The sequence below is a fragment of the Macrobrachium nipponense genome, chromosome 23 (genome assembly GCF_015104395.2).
Source record: "Macrobrachium nipponense isolate FS-2020 chromosome 23, ASM1510439v2, whole genome shotgun sequence".
Taxonomy (NCBI): domain Eukaryota; kingdom Metazoa; phylum Arthropoda; class Malacostraca; order Decapoda; family Palaemonidae; genus Macrobrachium; species Macrobrachium nipponense.
The window spans coordinates 71,137,330-71,149,829 of record NC_061090.1 but is presented as its reverse complement, the minus strand read 5'-3'; positions in this window follow the sequence as shown (position 1 = coordinate 71,149,829).

Here is a 12,500-nt window from a genome sequence, read left to right as displayed (position 1 = left end):
ACAAATACAGAGAAAAAGAGACGGCATTGATAATCTGTTACTGCTAATAATAATAATAATAATAATAATAATAATAATAATAATAATAATAATAATAATAATAATAATAATAATAATAATAATAATAATATGGATGAAAAATGCAAGTAATAAACAGAAGGTAATTTTACAGAAAACAAATAAAATAACTTTTTAAATTCTTATTTTTATTTTGGGAATATATGAACATAAAATCTATTGGTATCCGTAATCCATCATCATATTACGACTGACGTCCTTTTACCGTTTCCACTTCATTTTATCGCGGGGTTTAACGTGATAGCAGTGAATTTCCTTTTATTTTCTTAATAATTGAAGTGTTCGTCGATATTCAGTAACTTCATTTTCACTTCACTCTGCCTTGACACTGAAGGCAAAAGTCTGGAATTATTCTTTCCAATATTGAAGTGTTCTTCGAAAAACTTCACTCAGATAAATAAACATTTTTTCTCTCTAAATTTCATAAACAAACATTCCAGTCGACATTTGATTAAGATAAATAATAAAAAAAAACACATTTCATAAACAAACATTCCAGTCGGGATTTACTTAAGCTAAATAATAATAATAATAATAATAATAATAATAATAATAATAATAATAATAATAATAATAATAATAATAATAATAATGAAATTGGAACCAATGGAACGGGTGAGACACACCCACAAATCCAACTCCCTAGTTAGCAGTCATTGATCTGTTTTGTGATTATTGTACAGATCAAGGCGATTCGGTCGAAATTGAAGGTATGCAGACAGACGGACAGGCAGAGAGACAGACTTATTATCTTTATTCATAACAATTCATCGATATAACTTTCTGTCTATCTCTTTTATGTCCATTATCTGTCAGTAGGTGTGTCTCCAAAGTTCTCTCTTTCTCTTTATCTCTGTCTCCATTTCGTCACCTTTCTGGCATTCGATCTCTCTCTCTCTCTCTCTCTCTCTCTCTCTCTCTCTCTCTCTCTCTCTCTCTCTCTCTCTCATTCTTTATCCTCAGTCACTACTGCCACTGATAAGAAACCACGACCAATCCCCAATCTCACCTCTTGCCATACCTACCAAAAGAATCTAATTCCTTCAATGGACTCTGCCCATTCCAATAAGCAATTCAATCTCATTTGCCTAACAACATTCGCCACAGCCGCAAGTACCTAACAAGTACAACCTTCTCCACTTCACCCTGAGCTATGAATTCCTCTTTACTGCGACGTTCATGAAGATTTGAGAGGGACTGCCGCTACCACCTCCATCATTCATTGCCAAGTGCGCTGGCTTTAGTCTGGAGAGGATGAGTTTCTTTACACCTACAGGTGTCTGGGTAAGCCAGACTAGACTGAGAGTGCATAATTTAAAGATAGGCATTTTATGTTCGCGTCGAATTGTTCAAGTTCTTGACCCGAGTCCCGAGGGCATTCAGGGACGCCCAGCTAAGTCTTCCTTGGGTGAGTGGCGTCCAAAGTGTCGTGGGGTCAGATTGGAGTCTCGGTTTAAGAAGTTTCTGAATCAGTGGTAGTTGGTCGTCTTGTCGTTTCGTATTAATGTATGCGCGATCACCCGTCAAATCTGCTTCCCAAATTAGGACCTTGGTGAGTGATGCTGTAGTGGAGGGGGTACATTACTGGCATTAAAGATACCTGCTCTAGTAGGTCATGCTGTTTGTTATTTTGTATTTATTATAATGCACGAACGTTCCTTCTCTAGCATATAAGGGGACAAGAAAAATTATAGATGAATGTTTTGCACAGCATTTTTATCTTCTTTCTGTATTTCCCTTTACCTCCTCCTCTTACTTCCTCCTAATGAACACCATAATATTATTTGGAAGCTTGAATTCTAAGACAATGGCTCCTTTCGTGGCCTTGTCCCATATGTGTAGGTGTCGTCTTCTGAATATAATAATAATAATAATAATAATAATAATAATAATAATAATAATAATAATAATAATAATAATAATAATAGTGGAATGGACGAAGGCAGAACTTCGCAGCATAGACCAGAAAACGAGGAAACATATGACAATACACAAAACACTACACCCAAGAGCAAATACGGACAAACTATACATAACACGAAAGGAAGGAGGGAGAGGACTACTAAGTATAGAGGACTGCGTCAACATCGAGAACAGAGCACTGGGGCAATATATGAAAACCAGTGAAGACGAGTGGCTCAAGAGTGCATGGGAAGAAGGACTGACAAAGTAGACGAAGACCCATAAATATACAGACAGGAGAATGACAGACAGAACAGAGGACTGGCACAACAAACCAATGCACGGACAATACATGAGACAGACTAAAGAACTAGCCAGCGATGACACATGGCAATAGCTACTGAGGGGAGAGCTCAAGAAGGAAACTGAAGCAATGATAACAGCGGCACAAGATCAGGCCCTAAGAACCAGATAGGTCCAAAGAACGATAGATGGAAATAACATCTCTCCCATATGTAGGAAGTGCAATACGAAAAATGAAACCATAAACCACATAGCAAGCGAATGTCCGGCACTTGCACAGAACCAGTACAAAAAGAGGCATGATTCAGTGGCAAAAGCCCTCCACTGGAGCCTGTGCAAGAAACGTCAGCTACCTTGCAGTAATAAGTGGCACGGGCATCAACCTGAAGGAGTGATAGATAGAAAACGATCAGGAAAAGATCCTCTGGAACTATGGTATCAGAACAGATAGGGTGATAAGTGTAAATAGACCAGATTGACAAAATCAAGAAGAAAGTATCACTCATTGATGTCGCAATACCATGGGACACCAGAGTTGAAGAGAAAGAAAAGGAAAAAATGTATAAGTATCAAGACCTGAAAATAGAAATAAGAAGGATATGGGATATGCCAGTGGAAATTGTACCTATAATCATAGGAACACTAAGCACGATCCCAAGATCCCTGGAAAGGAATCTGGAAAAACTAGAGGCTAAAGTAGCTCCAGGACTCATGCAGAAGAGTGTGATCCTAGAAACGGTGCACTTAGTAAGAAAAGTGATGGACTCCTAAGGAGGCAGGATGCATCCCGGAACACCGCACTATAAATACCACCCAGTCGAATAGGATGACTGTGATAAACAAAAAAAATTAATAATAATAATAATAATAATAATAATAATAATAATAATAATAATAATAATTAAGCTCATTCCCAAAAAGAAAATACAGGAAATGGTTAGATTTAAATATTTATTCCCTTACAACAGACATTTCCTTTATGGCCTTTAAACAGAGGAAAACTGACAAGCCTTAGCAAGTGTTGGACTGGTGAGTCTCTCTCCGACTAGTAACTCTATGAGCTGTTCTCTAACAACAAAGGCAGCTGCTGTTGAATACAGCAAACGCAGAAGTTGTGTCATACCTCATGAATGCAACGTCAACGCCCGCACGCTTGGAACCATGATCGCTTCATTTCCAATTCAATACGGAGGTGAAAGATCGAACATTGAAATCCCGTACAAGACGTTAAGATAGTCAGGAAGAATTGGTTGCTCTACCTGCTGTTTGTGGGGAAAAGGGTGGGAAGAGGGAAGGGGTAGGTAGAATGACCTCATAGGTACCAGGGTATGAATTGCCACGGAAGGTAAACAGAAAAAAACAAATTGTAAATTTAATTTTTCTCTTTAGACTTTTTGCTCAAGAAATTCACTGATGAACTAAGGGTGAGTCACAACTGTTTTGGCGCTCTCTCTCTCTCTCTCTCTCTCTCTCTCTCTCTCTCTCTCTCTCTCTCTCTTTAATTAGCTTATCCATGAACTGTCCCTATTTTTTTTTTTTACTTTACTTCCTTCTGCTCATGTCTTCCAGTCATAAGCTGTGATACTCAGGCAAGCGGGCTAGAGCACTGATAAACAAACTCTGCTTTTTGTACCCGCAGCGCCTAGCTAATAGGCTACTATGTTATTCTCTTATCTCCGACAGCCCAAGACTATCCGAGTATACGACCAAAATAGTCTTCCACGTCTGGTACGTTCTCATCTTTTATTTAATTTTTTTTTCTTTGAAGAAAAGCTTCCTCGGGAACCACGGCAATTTCAGAAGTCCCAAGTTATCGCACGAAGTGTTTAAATATGAAAAGTTTCAAGCATAATCACGACCTCCACGTTTGGCTCAATGGTCTAGCTGACATCGTGTTTATATTTCTCTGAAGAATTTTGTTCTTAGAACAGCATGATTTCTTAGGGGCAAGATTCGTATTTTCTTGGTCGTGTTTTGTATTTGTTTTGACAATATTTTACATTTTCACTTCATGTTGCTGATTTTGTATAAAGTTAAGGTTTATTCATTTTTCATCTTTTTTTGGGGGGGCATTTTATTTAACGGTTGCCATAGTGCGTAGCTCTGAGAATCTAAGCTTGAATTCTCAAGCAATATTCAACTAATCACGGGCTTCCAGTGATAAAAATTTGTAATGCCGCTTATTTTGGCCCTGGAAGAACTTACAGCTATGTTGACATATCAACTAACTCATTCCTTGAATCGCCATTTCAAAGCAAAAGTCATAGACCTTTAGAACATTTTTCTTATTCATTTACAACGTAAATACGTAGGAGGGTAAGTTACTTATTACAACTCTTCTTTATTACTGAAGCTTACATCAATAATACTTTTTCTAATGAATATTTTTCTTAGTTTTAAAACTGCCATGTTCATTAACGTAAGCCCATGTACATTTCCTTTATGTCCAAGAACAGTACACAACGTTTCTTAACTAAAAATAATTAATAATTAATCAGCTATCTTATTCTTAAGTAAAAACACTTAGGAATTATTCAGCTAGTCGAGAGTAACTGTCTTGTATATTTTCTTTGCTAGATTTATTGACTGCACTACCCCCCGGGGAAGGGGCCTTTCCTTGCATACAAAATAATCAGTTTAAGCTGTGAGAAACTGGTGTTTAAACACGCTTGTCAGCGCTGAGCAAGCCTTGTGGAAAACATGGTTGTATTTCAATTTTGTTTCATATATATTCAGATTTATTTTCTCTTCAATATTTTCTATTATTACCTGAACGAAATCTTGGGGCTGTTCATGACTGGAAAAAGTATGATGTTGATAATGAAAGGAATTTTAAAGACACATTCGTAATAGGTAGAATGAAAACATATTGACGAAAAGAAGCCATTATCACAAAAAAGAAAAAAAATTAAAATAATAATAATAATAATAATTACGAATCATAAAAGGTAGAATGAAAACAGATTGACGAAAGGAGCTTATTAAAAAGAATAATAATTACGAATCATAAAAGGTAGAATGAAAAAAGATTGACGAAAAGAAGCTTATTTAAAAAAAAATAAATAAATAATTACGAATCATAAAACGTAGAATGAAAACACTGACGAAAAGAAGATTATTAACAAATGGAAAAAATAATTACGAAACATAAAAGGTAGAATACAAACAGATTGCCGAAAAGAAGCTTATTATTAAAAGAAAAATAAATATTACGAATCAAAGCCAGAAAAATACTGAACGCCAATTCTTCCATTTATTAGTTACTGTTCCTTTCTCCTCCACTTCTCTGTATCTTTATCGTTCATTACCGCGCAGGAGGAGGGCGCCTGTCCCGTTTTCCTTATAAGCGAGAATCTCATTTACCGTAACTATATGGTGGTGAACTCAAACCCATTCTAGCAATGGATGATGCCGATCTATTATGGAGAATATGGGAAAATTCCTGAAGGAGAATTCTCGGCTAATTGTTTCGAAGAGACTAGGCAATGACTTCAACTTTCTTGGATCATTTTCAAGTTAATTTTGAAATTGATTTTATATTTTTTATCTTTAGCTTTATTCTTGTTGTTTTGAATGGATAACTATTCTAAACATAGAAAATAGTCAGATCAAAATTTACCCTCTATAAATAGTAAAGGTATCAAATGCACAACAACCCTTACAGATAACAAACACGGTGAAAAGATCCCTTGATAATTTCTCGTCCCAAAAATGTCAAGTTTGAAATCATTCATTTTGAATTACCATAAAGCCTGGAAAGTTCCATAAGATTTCGGAAAAAGGAACCAAGCGGCATGTTAAAGAGACAGAAGGTGACATCTAAGTAAATCAAGGCATTCATTAGGAACTTTCAACTGGGTTTATTAGGACAAGTTGAGCATCCATTCCATTTTGCTTATTTAGTGACGAGAAAAGTTTCCCTGTACATGCGAAGTTTAACATATAATTATGGCATTGTTTACCCAGAGAGAAAAATGAAAAAGAAAATAAACACTCATTTGCATAAGAAGTCAAGCATCCTTAAGAGATTATCTAAATAGCCCATCTCTGAAAGGAAGAGGAGAAGATATATTTACAGTCCTTTTATGTTTGTTCAGCAAAAGTTCTGGTTTTTGTTCTCTCTCTCTCTCTCTCTCTCTCTCTCTGTTACTTTTCTTAAGGTTTCTTTCAATCTGGAACGACACACACACGGTGAGGTGTATTCATTCGCTCATAGGTTTATTGTCGAGCTTCGTCGACCTCTTAGTCGACATTATCCACCCACCATTAAGGTTGAATTACTTTTCGAGTAAACTTTTGCGGTAGTCCAAGTATTTACAGGATTTTCTCCCTCATACAGTCACTGATTTCGCTTTCTTGTAAACTCTTGCGGTATTTACAGGATTTTTTCAGATTCCACATAGTCACTGATTTCGTTTAAAGTTTTTATTACTTTATTCGTATGATGATTAATATTGGTAGTACTGAAACCGGTATGTGACTAATGAAAGACTTACGTTCATTGTCATACTGATTCACGTACATTTTACAAACGCTTACTCATAAAACTAAGTCCTTGGAATGACAAAACATATTAGCCACGACGATGCATCATATCGTTTATATCTATGCCTAATTAAAAAGCAACTCAAATGAAAGAAAAATACTTTCTGGCAATCCCATAAAAAGCAGGAAAGCCCTATTAGCTTGAAGGAAAGGTCACCCCGTCTCCCTTCATTGAAAACGAAACGTCCCGATATCTGACAGTAAACCTTCTTGGAAACCCAAGCAGGGTTTTAATCTCTTCACAACGGATGTTGTCTACGTCACATTACACCTGTTTTGGTCGCAGATGAACGCAACCGCGATGCGATCTGGACCTCCGGTGCGTGGGAAATTATCGCGCACAGGCAACTGTGTTAGCTTCCATTGTTTTTCAGTGTCTCTACGGGGTCACAATTCAGATCCCCATCGGGCCGAGTTTCTTGTCAAATCCTCTTGTGGGAGACTTTGTTGTCTAGTACTTTGGGTTGGAGTGGACTTTTAATGAGGTACTAAAATGGGTGATACATTCTTGCTGAAGAATAGGATAGCACTGTATTATCTAATGTATCGCTTTAATTTAAATTGTTTTTATGCAGTGTAGTTTTCGTTTGTCTCCAATAGTCGATAACAACTGTACTGCAAAAACGACATTCATTAAATAGTGTCGTAGTGATTGCATTGTAAAACTTAATATGCTTCTAGTTCCGTACTTGTTCAGTAGAGAGAGAGAGAGAGAGAGAGAGAGAGAGAGAGAGAGAGAGAGAGAGAGAGAAGGCGATAGGGAGCTAGAGAGGAGAAGAGAGAGAAAACGTGATTAAAATGTTAAAAATTACACAGGTGAAACGCTTGAAGTCAATGAATTTCTTAGCAAAATTGGGGAAAATGTAATGTGATAAAATACTAGAAAAAATTGTATATATATATATATATATAATATATATATATATATAGATATATAATAGAAAAAACATATATATAATATATATATATATTATATATATATATATATATATATAATTTTTTCTCATAATTATCACATTATATTTTCCCCAATTTTACAAAGAAATTCATTGACTTCAAGCGTTTCACCGGAGTCATTTTTAACATTTTATCACATCTCTCTCTCTCTCTCTCTCTCTCTCTCTCTCTCTCTCTCTCTCTCTCTCTCTACTGAACAAGTACGGAACTAGAAGCATATTAAGTTTTACAATGCAATCACTACGACAGTATTTAATGAATGTTGTTTTTACAGTACAGTAACTGCTGTTATCGACCATTGGAGACATAAACAAACACTACTCATGCGTAAAAAAATTTTAAATTAAAGCGATACATTGGATAATACTGTGTTATCCTATTCTTCAGCAAGAATGTATCACCCATTTTAGTACCTCAATAAAAGTCCACTCCAACCCAAAGCACTAGGCAACAAAGTCTCCCACAAGAGGAACTGTCCTTACAATCACTATAATGCACAGACTAACACAAGGACCAGCAACCTAGTATTCCCTCCAGCCCAGCCCACAACGTTTGCCAAGCGTTTCACCACAGGCTCAATCAACAGTCAAGATCGCATTGTACGACGAAATCCCTTTGCATCAAGACGTCACATCACATTCGAATTCTTTTTTCTTTTTTCTTTTTTTCAGTTTGTCGTCTCCTGGAAGCCTTTATCGCCAGATTCTCAAGGGAGTAATTGGCTGACTTTTTAGCCCCAGTACTTCTCTTAACTGGTTCCTTGACCGCTTTGGATCCTCATTACAAGATTTATTTCGTGGTTCCTGTCACTGCGTGAGAGCGGTGGCCACGGTGAGAGTCTTCCATGACAGAAACAAGCGTTTGTGTCTTAACGTGAGGACAATGAAGACCTAGAGAGAGGTTTAAGGTCGCTCGTTTTATTGTCAACGAAATGTACGCGCATAGAAACATATATATATATATATATATATATATATATATATATATATATATATATATATATATATATATATATATATATATATATATATATATATAATATATATTATACATATATATACATATATATAGATTATATATAGTATTTATATTCTATAATTAATTATATATATATATCTTTATATATATATATATATATACAGATATATATATAGTATATATAGTATACATACTATATTAATATATATTATATATATATCAATAGATTTATATTATATATTATATATTATATATATCATACATGAAGTGTGGGGACCTCCAAGAAAAATATATTGCTGCTCGATGTAATCACTGTAAATTCCAATCCCAACTGAAGACAATGCAACTTTTAAGGAATTCAGCATTTAAGTAATTAAGTGACATACATCATAAACTCTTATACAATAGAAAATATTCAGATTAAAAAATAACTTGCCTCGATTCAGTGTCTGAAAAAAAATATATTTGTAAAATTATGTTACTGCTACTTAAGAACGTATAATCCGATGATGTTCCTTAAAAGCAACATTTTTTTCTATACATTAGCAGCCTCAGACTGTGTTCGATAAGGAGATAAAAGAACAATTTCAGATTTTGAAATAAATAACTACCGGGTATTAGACTGTTCCTAGTTTCACGCCGTTTCTCTGCTACCATTAATTGACACCATTATCTAATCATTGGAAGCCATTATCTCCTTAATTGCATCTCTAGTGTGCAAATTAGTCTAAAGGTTTTAGAATTAGGTATAATTAAACTGAAAGTTTAATTGACTGGCGGTTAATTTCGCGAATGAGAAAAATAATTCCAGAAAAGTTATGGTCTCATTGGCTTGGGTTGGAGAGCGCTCAGGTTGATACGTTACTTATTTATTGTTTTAGGTTAAGCGCGTTTTGTAAACTGTTTCACCTTCGTCTCTCTCTCTCTCTCTCTCTCTCTCTCTCTCTCTCTCTCTCTCTCTCTCGCTCTCTCTCTATATATATATTTAAATATATATTATATATATTATATATATTATATATACTTATATATATATATATATATATATATTTGCCTACACATATATAAATGAAGATGGAGAGAGAGAGAGAGAGAGAGAGAGAGAATTAGTTTTTCTATACTGTCATTGCGCTGTACGCGCATAATTAAGAGTATAACTGATGATGAACTGTAATAAGGTAAACTTAACTTGTGACCATAGGTTCGATTTCAAGTTTTTTGGTATATTGTAGGTTGGATTTTCAATTACGGATACCTGTATTATTGTTGGTTGCTTTCTAATTTGAATAATTGTGGAATATATATTTATTTGCAGGCAAAAACTTGATATTTTTTTTTTTCTTGCAAAAGCAAGCAATGCGTTCGGTTGAAATAACGTTTTCACAAAACAAGCAACATTTTTAAGGGGACAACATTTATAAAAGCAGCGATTTTTTTTTTGAGATGGAACCTTTAAAAGTAAAACTGTTTTCAAAATAGGAAACGCTTGACGTGCCGGATTATTTTTCAAACAAGTGACGTTTTTAAGGTTACAACATTATAGAAAACATGTTTTTTTTTTCTTGTGATGGAACCTTTAAACAAAATGTTTTCAATACAGGAAATGTTTGATGTGCAGGAGCATTTTCCAAACAAGCCACTTTTTAAGGTTTAAACATTATAGAAAGCAGCCTTTTTGTGTGTGTGTGTGGGGGGGGGGGGGGGGGTGGGGGGGGGGGGGGGGGGGGGGGAGTGAAGTGAAAGCTGGGACGAGCGGGATGGTGATGGTCCCTCTAAAAGCAAAATGTTTTCACAACAGGAAACGTTTGATGTGCAGGAATACCTCCCAAACAAGCAGCGTTCTTAAGACTAAAACGTAATAAAAGGCAGCGCTTTATTATTTTTTTCAATTTTTTGGTGATGGAACCTTTAAAAGCAAAACTTTTTCCAAAACAGGAAACGCTTGATGTGCAGAAACATTTCTCAAACAGGTGACGATTTTAAGGTTAAAACGTCATAAAAAGTAGCGTTTTTTTTTTTTTTTACAATTTTATCTATTTATTTATTTATTTTGGTGATGGAACCTTTAAAAAGAAATAATTTCTCAAAACAGAAAACGTTTGATGTGCAGAAACATTTCCCAAACAAGTGACGATTTTAAGGTTAATACATTATAAAAAGTAGCGTTTTTATTATCATTATTTATTATTTATTTATTAATTTTTTTCGGGGGTAATGGAACCTTTAAAAGCTAAAATCTTTTCAATACAGGAAAAGTGTCATGTGCAGGAACATTTCCCAAACAAGTGACGATTTTAGGGTTAAAATATTATATAAAGTGTCGTTTTATTTATTTATTTATTTGATTTTTTTTTTTTGGTAATGGAACCTTTAAAAGCAAAATTCTTTTCAGTACAGGAAAAGTGTCATGTGCAGGAACATTTCCCAAACAAGCAACGTTTCCGTGCAAAGGCTGCAATCTTAGACGTTGCAGGTCCCTGTTGCCAAGGGACCTCGGCAAACATGGTCTATTTAACTTCCGCCGAGCAGAACTGAAAATCATTCTGGTAAACGGAGGACTTTGCAAGTCACGGCTGATTGCAGATTGTCGGGGCAATGCATCGAGGGCAGAATGAATTCGTGGATGACTCTATTCTATCTTGATTCTTTACTATTTTGTTTTATCAAACTATAACGTAGATTTTTTTAACACTTTGAATATATCTTACCAGAAAACTAGATAGGACTAATGACTGCATAACCATATGAACTAAATAGCAACTACTCATTGAAATTAATTGGTACATTAATTAAATAAAAGAAGATATCAGTTTTTTATTATCTTATTTTACCAAACTATAATGTAGGATTCTTCAACCTTTAATTTATCACACCACAATGCCATATAGGATCAATGGCTGGGTAAACATATGAGGTCAATAATAGCTAACGATAGAAATCAAGCAGATTAAATGAAAGTAGATATCAGTTTTACTATTATTTTATTTAAACAAACTCTAATGTAATATTTTTAAACATCTAATTTCTCATACCAGAATGTCATATGGGGTTAATGACTGCGTAACCAAATGAACTTAAAAATAGCTAGCCATAGAAATTAATAAGTGGCCTATGTTGAGAGTGATATTATCAGCCTTATCCCCCTTCAGTTTTGTTAGGAGAAAGTAAAGGTGAAACAGAAGACTGCTGAATTGTCAATTTTCATCGTCAATCCCAAGAATTGCCAGCATGACAGAAACTGACGATACGAGTTTTTCTATACAGAAAGAGAGAAGTTCAACTTGGTCAATTTTTCCACATGGGTATTTTCGTGTACCATTTTCTAAAATACACCAGAGACATGTGGAAAACTTTAATTTCAAGTAATTGTAGTTAGGAACCAGAAAACAGTCCTTTTTAAACATTCTCCTCCTACATAGTCCGTATGGAAATTTGCATATAAACATATCTTTTAAAAAAATGGTGAAACATGAATTCAACTTTACTTTAGGACATCCAAGAAGGGGCAGCCATGACACCCCGCATCTCAACCCCAATGGAAGCCATGGCCCAATCACCCTCCAACTTAATTCAAACCCACTGCAAACCCTTTTGTCTCAACACAAACGTCAGTTCTGTTACAGCAAACCCAATTACAACCCTGACCTAACCCAAACCTCAATTCTACTGTAAATGGACCCCCTTCACAACCCATTCTACCACAACCCAAACCTCAGTACTCCACTATAACACAAGAA